This window comes from Nilaparvata lugens, chromosome 10 (assembly GCF_014356525.2).
Source record: "Nilaparvata lugens isolate BPH chromosome 10, ASM1435652v1, whole genome shotgun sequence".
Taxonomy (NCBI): Eukaryota; Metazoa; Arthropoda; class Insecta; order Hemiptera; family Delphacidae; genus Nilaparvata; species Nilaparvata lugens.
This window is the reverse complement of record NC_052513.1, coordinates 43,886,662-43,900,242: the sequence shown is the minus strand read 5'-3', so window position 1 is coordinate 43,900,242 and position 13,581 is coordinate 43,886,662. Positions and strand designations below refer to the sequence as shown.

Below are 13,581 nucleotides of genomic sequence, written 5' to 3'. Positions count from 1 at the left end.
TCACTTTAGTTATTTGTGCAACTAGTGCGCAAAGTGACAGTTTGCTGCACCGAAAGAAACGTTTAGGCGAGGGCGGAATGGTTTCTTGAGTGCAGCAGAGGAACTTTGTGCACGTATTTCACATTAAGTTTTTCCTACAGTTACCATTGAATATGAAAAGTGGGTAATTATGGGTAAAATTGCCTGAAATGCTTCAAATGTTTTTCTATGTAATTTTATTATTGATAAAAACCTTAATCCTAAAATCCTAAAGTCCTCGTTGTCCTTGGTTATAATATATAATGAATAATAATTAGCGCGTTGTGCTTGGTTGCACCTCTGCTCACTATAGCAGCCACAGCAGTCACTGTTACCAACTTCATTTTGATTTTGCTGCACTGTTGCTCCATATAACCTACTAAGTATTTTGCGTTGCCATGTTGCAAATCTGGAGTGCAGAAAAATTTTTCCCGCACTAGAGCGGAAAAGTGATTCTTTGCGTTCTGTAATCAGTGCAGCAATGGTCACTTTTCAACGTAACTGTAGGAAAAATTAATTTGGACATACTTTTCTAATAGTTAAATTTAGTGCATTTCCCATAACTCACAGCTTCAAGAGTATTATGAATGCCAACAAGTATTCTACACTATTATTGCGTATCTAAAGCCTCAAGGCAATAACAGATTGAACATTCTGATAGTATAAACTAATATTGTGAGACAATATTAAGAAGTTATGTCATGTCTCATTACAAACATTTATCATAACTGCATCATTGTTTGAGAGGGTTGACACATTTGAAAATTGTTACAACATTAAGAATACGAAGATGTTAATCGTGAATACATTGAAATGTTTTCAAATCTGGGATCTTTCGTTGTGAAACTAGAGGCCTATTGTAGAACTAATTCATTATGTAACTTGATTATATTCTTAGTCTTGATTATCCTAGTCAGAAAAAACTTAGATTAAACTTATAAGACTCGCCACGAAACCAGGCTCTGTTTATACTAGTAGTTCTGTGAACAGTAGACCTCACGCAGTAATCTCATCCACAAGTACCTGATTGAAACTATATGGAAATACCTTATGGAATACCTAATACAGCAATAGACTGGCTTCTCCACACATCTGTGTAATCACTTGTCAGCTGATTTATGATGAATAACTCTATAGTCTGATTTTTACTCTTATATTGACGTATGGAGGAGGCTTCTTTTTCCTTTTATATTATCCTTGAAATGCAAAATTTCCAAAAACCTTGTATATACGTCGACGCGCAATTAAAAAAGGAACATACCTGTCAAATTTCATGAAAAACTATTACCGCGTTTCGCCGTAAATGCGCAACATATAAACATATAAACATTCAAACATTAAGAGAAATGCCAAACCGTCGACTTGAATCTTAGTCCTCATTTCGCTCGGTCAATTATAGTATTTTATAATAATAAAAGTGGATGACAATCTCAATTTGTGTTTTCATTATAAGATTGTTTCATTCTATGCCTTAGTTTGTTATTAAGCTCTTGATCCTTAGTTTATATTTAGAGATTTTGTAAGATGCTTGCGCAGACGCTAATAGGATGATAGCTCCTTCACCAAAATCTAGTTTGGATAATTTTATTTTCGTATAGTGAGGTCCACGTTATGATGGCAGTGGAGAAAGATAGGGGAACAGAGTTGCCGATTCTCTACCTTGACACTGCCTTTTATTGAAGATAGCTGATACCGGTATATCTGATGTAGTATTAACGGTTTATTCTTGTTTAGAATAATCAATTATTGACCGAACGAAGTGAGGTCTAAGATTCAAGTCAACGGTTTGGCATTTCTCTTAATGTTTATATGTTTATATGTTGCGCATTTACGGCGAAACGCGGTAATAGATTTTCATGAAATTTGACAGGTATGTTCCTTTTTAAATTGCGCGTCGACGTATATACAAGGTTTTTGGAAATTTTGCATTTCAAGGATAATATAAAAGGAAAAAGGAGCCTCCTTCATACGCCAATATTAGAGTAAAAATCAGACTATAGAATTATTCATCATAAATCAGCTGACAAGTGATTACACAGATGTGTGGAGAAGCCAGTGTATTACTGTATTTGTATAAGGTCAATAGTTTCAATCAAAGACCTTGAAGAGGTATGCATCTTTAAGCTGGGTTTACACCAAGGTTATCAACAAAGTGTTAATAACTCAATCCTTATAGATTCTATTAGATTGAACGCAAGTTGACAAACACACATGTTCATCATGTGTATGATAAGTTATGTTCAATCTAATATAATGTATAAGGATTGAGTTAATAAATTTGGTCTAATCGCAGCTTCAAGGTCATTGGTTTCAATATTTTGTTTTGCAGTCATGGTATCCATCAGTATGCGTGTCCATCAGTATCAATATTCTCACATTCACAGAACTACTGGTATTTTATCCGACAAGAAAATCTATTTTTTGATGATTGAATCATTAATATTTATTATTGAGATTCAAATTTTGTTAATTATTCATATTTCTACATTGTTTTAAAACGATTTAGCAACGTTGTGGAGCTAGAAAAGAATATCGCCATCTGCTTTGTCGAATGATAGACAAGGATAGCAGCACCAATGTTAATCAAAATACTGCCATTATAACGTGGACTTCACTTTAGAGATAAGCCCTCGCATTAGAGATACAACAATCTAGCACTTAGCCTCTTTACAAGCAAGTGAGATAACATAGAATTGGTACAAAGTTGATAGAGTAAGCAGGAACTTTTTAAGTCCATTGCATAACAAACAAGTAAGTACAGGAGCTAAGTGTAACTGAGGTGATGTTGCGTAAAAATTAAATCGGTTTCAAGTCCAATCTAGGGTTTAGAAACCCAGATTAGTAGAAATAGGGAGAGAAAAATATGGAGAATGGTGTGAGAAGAAGACAGAAAATAGAAATCTAGCATGGATTAGTGAGAATAGTGGGTAGAAAATGATTGAAAAGAAAGAGAGAAGACAGAGGAACGATTGGAAATGAACTTTCATTGAGTATGAGTTCAACTCAACGCATTAACAGTTCAACACTCAGATTAAACTGCATGTAGTGAGAGTGTTTTCTTGAGATTCAAGTTTCTTGAATGGGTCTTGTTTAGTGAATTGCTAGCTTCATTCATGTACAGTATTATAATCATTCAGAAGTTTTGTGAAACTGTTTTAGAAGAGAAGAAGATAGAAGTGGAAGAAAAGAAAAGAAATGAGAAGAAGCTATTCTGGAAATGAGAGCGCAAAGGATTAATACAGAATTGAACAACTATCAGATTCAATATTATTGTATTTGCTATTTTTTGTAACATGACTTCAGCATGAATATTCTTGAACTATGAAACTATGGAAGTAAGAAGAAGAAATTACATCCAGAACATCTGATTATCGGACAGAGAATAAGTCGAAAAAGAGTAACCTTGGGAAGGTTCTCAGAAGAAGAAGGAAGAGAAGAAGAAGAAGACAGGAGAAGAAGGCAGGAGAAAAAAAACATTAGAAGAAGGAGACATGAGAAGAAGGAGACAGGAAAGAAGAAGAAAAGAAGAAGAAGAAGAAGATGATGATGATGATGATGATGATGATGATGATGATGATGATGATGATGATGATGATGATGAAGAAGATGATGAAGAAGATGAAGAAGAAGGAGAAGAAAAAAAGAAGAAAGAAAGGAAAGGAAAAGAAGATTTCTTTATCCCATATTTTGAACACCTGAATGGAACTTCCAAATTTCTTCAAGTTATGTACTTTTCTTTCTCTAATGAAGCTCCAATATGATTAGCTTCAGTGGAATCATTATAATAATGTTGATCAGATACCGCTTCTTGTCTGATCAGTGTATTTTCCAATCGAACGCATGTAATATTAGTTTTTATCATGCATATTTTTATTAGCAGATCCGAACGGAATTGTGTAATCAGTAAGATCATTCTCTTAGTCTGTTTTCATCCTACAACATTACAGAGATTTCTCGTTTGGTTGAAATAAACTACATTATTTTCGTTTTATAGCTAAAATAATAACTATACTTTATTTACTTTCAGGTAAGCTGGAAACACGAGGAGGACTCGATTCAGTTTTCAAATTCAATACTAGTTTTTTGCTAGAGAATGAGAAGTTAAGTAGTATCATAGATAAACGATAGCATAAGTAGATATCCCATGGTATAGGGCGTTTATGTTGCAACTTTTACTGTTATCCCAAGCCGATAGTTCACGTAGTTCTTTCCCATGCAGCTGTGTGACGCTGGTAGTCTCTCAAATTGTGCCGTTCATACACTCTCACCCCAACAAAACAGTAAAAATTGGCAATAATCGACAGTAATCGGTTTGGGATAACAATAAAAGTTGCGACATAAATTCCCTATACCATGGGATATCTACTTACGCTATTGTTTCTCTATGGTAGTATTAAGAACGTTCTTCAGTTGTGATCGTCTCATGGTAAGTGCATGACTATTTGTTTCAGTTTATTTCCAAAATGTAACCTTGAAAATAATATTAATTTTGAATTTCGGTTTGATTATGGACTCTGGGTTTTCACAAATTGGATTCAACTTGGTTTTTTACATGTTGGAAATAGAAACTGGGATTCGACTAAGATAATAGATATTGCTATTGATAAATAATTTGATAAGAATTCAACCTGAAACAAAAATATACTACTTGAAAATTTACTATAGACAAATCCGCCTATTACAACTGAAATCACGTTACAAACACACTCATCTATAAACATCTAAACACTATACTCTACTCTATTCATTGAACTTGTAGTGATCCGTGGTCTAGTGGATAGAGTGCTTGCGTAGCAGCACAGAGATCCCATGTTCAAACCCTCTTAATACCAAACGTTTTTTAACCAGATCACTCCCGTGTTATCGGATGGGCACGTTACTGTCGGTCCCGGCTGAAGTATGGCAGTCGTAAGGCCCATTGACGGCTCAAATTATATATTCAGGCGGTGGGACCTTCCCGCAAGGGACTCCCCACCAACAAAAGCCATACGAATTTACTTTTTTTATTGAACTTGTGCTGAAATTGATCCATCAAATCTTGTCTAAATAACTCATAAAATATATTATCCTCAATTTTCAACGAGTTAAATACTCATAATACCCATTTGGTTTTGCCAGTTACTGAATTTCACTTCATCTGTTGTTCAAAGGTTCTCATAGCCATATTTGGAATTCTTGGGTGTGTCTAGTCTCGGCCAATAACAGTCAAGCTCAACCTTCATTGGTCGACAGCTATTGGCCAATCGTAGAGCTTCTCCCACACTATAAATATTTCGCTGCTCAATGTTCAACCTTTCATTTTCTAAGCTTTTAGCGATTGATAATGGTTTAGCAACTGACTCAAATATTATTTTAATGGATTGGTGGTTTTGACAATATCAACTCGTTTTCATTCAATATTTTCTAAATAACCTTATCAGCTACGAAGCTGCAGGTCTATCATATTCACCACCAAAGGAATGAATTTTCATATTCAAATTTGGAAAAAAATTATTTATTGAGTTCAAGGATTGCTTTATTTAGTGGAGAAAAATAGGAGAAAAGTGTTGCCAATTCTCTGCCTTGCCACTGCCTTCTATAGAGGATCACTGATACCAGTATATCTGATGTAACATTAACTGTTCATTCATGTTGAAAATAATCAATAATATTTCATTCCTCAAGATTTTTCAATTATTAAACAATACATTTTCTCATAAGTGAGTTTGATCATTCTGTTAATTAATTACAATGCTAAAAACAATCTGGAAACATTGTCAAGCTATATAATATGATGCCGCCTTCTGCTCTGTCGAATGATAGACAAGGATAGCAACACCAATATTAATTGACCGAGCGAAGTGAGGTCTAAGATTCAAGTCGACGGTTTGGCATTTCTCTTAATGTTTAAATTTTTATATGTTGCGCATTTACGGTGAAACGCGGTAATAGATTTTCATGAAATTTGACAGGTATGTTCCTTTTTTAATTGCGCGTCGACGTATATACAAGGTTTTTGGAAATTTTGCATTTCAAGGATAATATAAAAGGAAAAAGGAGCCTCCTTCATACGCCAATATTAGAGTAAAAATCAGACTATAGAATTATTCATCATAAATCAGCTGACAAGTGATTACACAGATGTGTGGAGAAGCCAGTCTATTGCTGTATTTCCATAAGGTCCATAGTGTTTCAATCAGGTACTTGTGGATGAGAATATTGCGTGAGGTCTACTGTTCACAGAACTACTAGTCTAATACTGCCATTATAACGAGGACCTCACAATAGGCAAATTCAATCTGATGCCTTATGCTTCACAACAGCCTCAATGCCCTTCACATGGAATTTGAAGCATCTAAATAACTTATTTTCTTCACGTGATTCTAATGTCCCTGATACTGCATCTTATCACCCATTGTTGATGATAGGAATCGTCATGATTCTCATCATTATTTGCCGTTAACATGCGAGGATGATAATGATAATGATGATGACAACAATCATCACCTTTTTCATCTCACAACAGGATTTCCGTCAGTTTCCTTGACTGATATTTACTGCATAGGAAAAGTGAATGCACTGTGTGATGCATAAAAACATTGATGCTTCAAAAAACCTTGGAAGATCCTGAAGGAAACATAGGTTTCAACTGTTTCAATGGAACAGTTAATTTTTGTTTCTAGAAAATTCTAGTATCACTCTCCTCACATCCATTCTCATATTGTGCGTTTTTATGGAAATCAAGTTTCAACTGTTTTATTCAACGGTTGATTTTTGTTTATAGGAAATTCTAGTATCACTCTCCTCACATCCATTCTCAAATTGTGGGTTTTTATGGAAATCAAGTTTCAACTGTTTTATTCAACAGTTAATTTTTGTTTATAGAAAATTCTGGAATCACTTTCCTCGGGTTCCAAGTTTCAACTGTTTTAACAGTTAATTCTTGCTTCTAAAAAATTCTTGCATCACTTTTCTCACATTAATTCACAAGTTGTACGTTTACAATGGAAATTTTGTTATCAATTTTCACGTTTTGCTGCTTATTGACTGATCGATATTACAGTAGGCCTAGTAACATTTTCTACCAAATTGTATTATAATTTTAGTTTGCAGTTGTAGGCTGCTACATGTATTTATTATTTATTTATTTATTTATTAGATAGAGCGAACAATACAATAGTCGGAAAAGAAAAAACAGGCTATTGCCCAAAACTTCTTCAATTTCCTGATTTTGTCACAAATCGTCCAAATATTATGTTCACTTCAATTTCAACACCAAATCTTCAATCTGAAACTATGAATCAGAATAAAACAAAGAATTTCAAATTTAGATAGATTGATAATGAAACTTCCGTTAAAACAAAAACCAAACTTCAAATATTCACAAAATATAGAATAAAATCACTTAAATATTTTGAGCTCGAAAATATCACTTTCACCATAGCTACAACAGCTGATCAACTCCATTATTATAACGTTATCATTATTGAGTGATTTGATCTATGTTGCTTCTAAGAAGATAAGATTACTAGAGAAGTATTGAAGAGAAACACTATCTCATCTAAAATTGGAAGCCGAAGGTTATATTATTGCTATGGACAATCATTTAAAGTATAATTGTATCTGAAACCCCTTCTAGTCATGTGATTATTATACGAGCATGTTTACGATAAGTGTAGAAGAAACATCTATCATACCAACAGAATAAATTAATCCCGCTTGTTATAATGTATGGTCTATACACTAGTAGTTCTGTGAACAGTAGACCTCGCACTCATAAAGTTACATTGACCTGTTGTTATGTTTTCTCAAAAATTAATAAATAATTTATCAATTTAAAATGTCTAGAAAAAATCCTAAAAAACATAGAGCTTTCTGTCCTATCGTACCGTGACGTGTCGTTTCGGAATGTGAGTGCATAGAGAAACAATAGCGCAAGTAGAATTCCATGGTATAGGGCGTTTATGTCGCCCTATGACTGTTATCTCAAGCCGATTACTGTCGATTATTGTCAATTTTTACTGTTTTGTTGGGGTGAGAGTGTATGTATGAACGGCACAATTTGAGAGACTACCAGCGTCACACAGCTGCATGGGAAAGAACTATGTGAACTATCGGCTTGAGATAACAGTAGAAGTTGCGACATAAACGCCCTATACCATGGGATATCTACCTATGCTATCGTTTCTCTATGGTGAGTATGAGCGCTGTTATCAGGTCTGGCTGCAACTGTCTACAACGTTAATGGAAAGATACATTTTCAAGATGTTCGATGTTTTTGAACGGGTAGTATTATAGACAACTGTCTTCTAACGTTGATGGAAAGATACCATTTCAAGATGTTTGATGTTTTTGAACGGGTAGTCCACTAGACAGCTGATTTATGATGAATAATTTTATAGTCTGATTTTTACTTCAATATTGGCGTATGAAGGAGGCTCATTTTTCGTTTTATATTATCCTTGAAATGCAAAATTTCTAAAAACCTTGTATATACGTCGACGCGCAATGTAAAAAGGAACATACCTGTCGAATTTCATGAAAATCTATTACCGCGTTTCACCGTAAATGCGCAGCATTCAAGCATTGAGAGAAATGTCAAACCGTCGACTTGAATCTTAGACCTCACTTCACTCGGTCAATTATACTGTAGTAGCTATAGTGTATATTTTAGACTGTAGAATCTACAGTCAGATCCACGTTATAATGGCAGTGGAGAAAGATAGGAGAACAGCGTTGACGATTCTCAGCCTCGTTCTGTCTTCTTTAGAGGATAACTGATACCGGTATATCTGCTGTAATATTAACTGTTTATTCTTATTAAAAATAATCAGTTATATATTTTATTTGTCAAGTGAATCATTTTTTAATGATTCAATTATAAATTCTCATAATTGAGTTTGAATATTTTGTTACTCGATTATTCTTCTCCATTGTTAAAAACGATCCGGCAACGTTGCGTTGCAATGAACGAATAACATTATCTACTTTGTCGAATGATAGACACGTTTAGCACTACCAATATTAATCAAATACTGTCATTATAACGTGGACATCACTGGAATCAAGGAGTACATTATGGAAACACTCAAAGAAGTTCAATGTAATGAAAACCCCCTCAACTAATCGATCAGAAATGAGCAATTCGTCACACTCGATAAACGATCACTCGGTGGTTCAAGACAGCAGTCAATCTCTCAATGTGTGTATCATATTGGAGTCATGACTGTCAATGGCCCCCCACCCAACAATGATTAATTGCTGGCTGTTGGCAATTTCTCAGAGCACTTTTTGCCCGAGTTATCGAGGTCAGTCGAGCTGCCGGATTCACTTAAAATGTGATTTTTCATCAACAGACTCGAGTCGATGTCTCAAAAACAGCGTTCGCCTCAGTCATTAGTGGGTCTCCCGATTAATTTTTCACCCACCGGGGTTTGGTTCGATTTTCTGTCAATTTTCTATTTTCTCTACTTCCAAGACTCCTGCTTGGATCTTGACTTTCCTTCTTTATTTACAGCTGCTTTAATTTCGATACTTCATCTTTCTTACCGACTCTTCCTTATTTTCATTCTTACAGTTATTCTTCGCCTGTTTATTCTTCTTCTTCTTCTTCTTCTTCTTCTTCTTCTTCTTCTTCTTCTTCTTCTTCTTCTTCTTCTTCTTCTTCTTCTTCTTCTTCTTCTTCTTCTTCTTCTTCTTCTTCTTCTTCTTCTCTTCTTCTTCTCTTCCTCCTCCTCCTCCTCCTGTTGTCTTCTTCTTCTTCTCCTTCTCCTCCTGTTGTCTTCTTCTTCTTCTCCTTTTTCTTATTCTTCTCCTTCTTCTTCTCTTCCTGTCGTTTTCCACTTCTCATTCTGCCCCTGTTTTCTCTTTCTACTTCTTCTTCTTCTTCTTCTTCTTCTTCTTCTTCTTCTTCTTCTTCTTCTTCTTCTTCTCCAGTTTGCTTCTTATTTCAATGCTATTTTCTTCTTGTTATTCTATTCCTGCATCTGCTTTTTCTAGTGTTCTTCTGTTTTCTTTTATTCTCCTTTCACCCTTCTCCACCCTGCCAACTCCTTTAACTTTAACTTCTTCCTCCATATCCTCTACTTTTCCAAGTCTTTACCTTTACCTTTTACTCCACCCTGCTAGCTCCTTTCACTTACATTTCTTCTTTTTCTTACCTACCACTTTTCAAAGTTTTTCTCTTTCTCTCTTCATCTTCTCGTTTTTCATATTTTTCTCTTGTATGTCTCTGTCTTTTCCCACTTATCCTTCGTGCTTGTCCCACCTCTTCTTTCTTCGCCCTCTTTCTCCATTCTGCCTCTCTTCTCTCTGTCATTCTTCCTCATCACACCTCTCTCTCCTATTCCTTTCTCTTCTGCTCTTCTCTCTCTCTCTCCTTAATCCTTCACCTACTCTTCTATTCTGCCTCTCCTCTCCTCATGTTATACTCTGTCTTTGGCCCATCTCTTTATTCTTTTCTCTCATCTTCCGTTCTTTCTCTCTTCTACTTGTATTTTGTACTTGTTCAACTTCTTCCTTATTCTCCTCCCATTTCTTTTTCCTTCTCTTTGTTTTTCCAACTTCTTCCTTCTTTCTCCTCCTCCTTCGTTCTTTCTCTCTTCTCTTCTGCTTGTCTTTTGTCCTAGTTCCACTTCACCCTTCTTTCTCCTCCTTTTCTATTCTTTCTCTCCTCTATTCTGCTTGTCTTTTATCCCTATCCCACCTCTTCCTTCTCTCTCCTTCTCTTCCGTTCTTCCTCTCTTCCACCATCCTTCCTCCATCCTTTTCCACCTCTTTCTCCCCGACTCTCTCCTCCTCTTCTCCCTCACTTCCCGCCTTATCACACCCTTTCCACAAATCAGCACCCAGCACACAAATCAGTAACAATCTTTCAGCCCCGAAAACTTGTGATGCATTATTCATTCCTCATTTGTCCCGCTGCCGTCTCCGGGAGCGAACCGCTCCCGCAACCGTCGACGGGAACGAACCGAAGCGCAAACGATTGATTCAGGCAGCCCCTCCCAAATGCGAATAACTCGTTATTTTTCTCGATAAATTATGCATAAGTCGTGAACGGTGATTTTTAAGGGGAGTGGATGAGAATACAGGAGTGTGAGGGAACAATTAGGGGGTGAATTTAAGGGGTATGGAGGGGAAAATAATAAGATGATAGGGATAAGTAGGTAGGGAGGGGAACCCTTAAAGTTCCCCCAACACATTAACTAAGGCTGACAGGGTGACTCCAGAATTTCTGTTTGTTTATTTATGATTGATTTCTAAATTTATGCGTTGTTTTCAACTTCCGTGTCAATAAACGCCCACTGAGTTTCATGAGTTGACATAAAAATAATCCACCTTGATGGTTCATTAATTATTGGTGTTGTTTTTCTCAAGGTCATGAATATTATTGGAGAACATTAATTGTTTTTCCCCCAAGGTCATACAGTTTTATGTTTTTCTCAAACGCCACCCTTGATTAGAGGTCTTGGTAGATTTGTAAGTTATTAAATTATAAGAGGGTTGAAAGTTAGAATCACTTAGAGTCAAATAAAAACAATATGAAAACTTTTAGTGCCCTTTTATTAAAAACTTTAAAATATTTCAAACCGGCATTAGAGTCATATGCACCATCTAGGCTTGAATGTTTAACCATAGAATTAAGCTGGGTTTACACCAAAGTTATGAACAAAATGTTAATAACTTAATCCTTATAGATTCTATTAGATTGAACGGAACTTTACAAACACATATGTTCATCATGTGTATGATAAGTTATGTTCAATCTAATAGAATCTATAAGGATTAAGTTATTAACATTTTGTTAAAAAGAGCAATAGTAACATTCACCCTGAACGTTTGCACTTGCTGGTTGCGTTCAGTGTGAACAGCTACAGGCATGTCACTTTTCAAATGTTGTTTTTCGGCTCATGCATGATCTGACGTGCACTTGCAGATATAAGCATTCAATATGATCACACCCTAAGGATTGGTTGCACAAATATCTGTTACATTGTAACGGTGATTAAATGACGGTAGAATGCAACGAGAACAAATCAGAGAAGCAAAAAACACAGCTGATGATGTGTGAGCACATACGAGAGCATGCTCCAGTAACATGTTAATTTTTATTTAAATGAAGTGGATTTTTGACAACATTTCAAGTCTCTTCAATGAAGCAAAAAACGTCTCAAATTATCATCATTTAATCACAGTTAAGATTTAACAGACTATTGTGCAACTAGGCCATAGAATTACGTGAGCTCTATCACCAATAGGATCTTCTCGACCATGCTAATTTATTAGTTCTCATTAGTTAAAAATATACTATTAAATTATCAGAGACTATTATTGTTTGCTATTATTGTTCATCAGAAATTGACAATGGTGTAACAACCGAAACCGGTCTTTCTAACTAGTAGTTGATTCTTTATTGATTCTTTTGATAGAACTTTTGTAGTTCTGTGAACAATAGACCTCACGCAGTATTCTCATCCACAAGTACCTGATTGAGACTATAGACCTTTATGGAAATACAGCAATAGACTGGCTTCTCCACACATCTGTGTAATCACTTGTCAGCTGATTTATGATGAATAATTCTATAGTCTGATTTTTACTCTAATATTGGCGTATGAAGGAGGCTCTTTTTTCCTTTTATATTATCCTTGAAATCCAAAATTTCCAAAAACCTTGTATATACGTCGACGCGTAATTAAAAAAAGGAACATACCTGTCAAATTTAATGAAAATCTATTACCGCGTTTTACCGTAAATGCGCAACATATAAACATTTAAACATTAAGAGAAATGCCAAACCGTCGACTTGAATCTAAAGGTGCGTACAGATTTACGCGCTGCGAACATGAGCAATTCACTTTCAAATCATCTGATGCCAACCTTTTTATATCTATATCTTATACAGTTTCTGTAAAAATACAGATATAGTCAGCTGATTAAAAGTGAATTGCTCATGTTCGCGGCGCGTATATCTGTACTCACCTTTAGGCCTCACTTCGCTCGGTCAACTATCAATAAAATCTGTGGTTTCTTGACAATTTCTCAGTCTTTTTTATTTAATATTATTTAAAATTAAATTATCAGTTAATAATTGAAGTTTTAAAAGCTCCATTAGAAATGAGATCTTCTTAATTCAGTTAGTTCATTAGTTTTTTGAACATTACTATCAAATTATCAGTTAATAAGTGAAGATTTTAATGATTATCACAGAAAATTAACATGCCACAAAATTTTTAATTTATTTAGACTCAAATCTCTAGATTTCTAGCCTACTTTATCCTATCCTAAACACTATTTCTGGGTGTTGTTTAGCTGTTAGCATAGACTAAACAGACAATTTGAATCCGTGCTACTAGATATAAGTCGATGTCACACAGTCTATTTACATTTACACTGTAAATAGGTGTTGTAGGCTGTAGGTGTGGCCTCACTCTATCTAGGCAATCAGTATAGCTATATAGGGTTGTTGCTATTTATTCTTACAGAAATACCATTATTACGCAAGCCTATCTGATCATTCTTGAATAGATTCAACATTGCATGGTTGGGTGGTCTATTAGCCTACTATGTTCAAATGGTGTTTGT

The 13,581-nt window shown here is 35.1% G+C and overlaps 2 protein-coding genes across 3 annotated transcripts in view; one reads left to right on the top strand and one right to left on the bottom strand.

The window, feature by feature from the left end:
- Positions 1 to 13,581, top strand: part of LOC120353388 (serine/threonine-protein kinase S6KL-like) — a 167,920-nt gene that overhangs the window by 78,690 nt on the left and 75,649 nt on the right. The gene's annotated exons all lie outside the window — the stretch shown is intronic.
- The window catches only part of LOC111043901 (neurofilament heavy polypeptide), a 33,103-nt gene that overhangs the window by 10,318 nt on the left and 9,204 nt on the right, over positions 1 to 13,581 (bottom strand). The gene's annotated exons all lie outside the window — the stretch shown is intronic.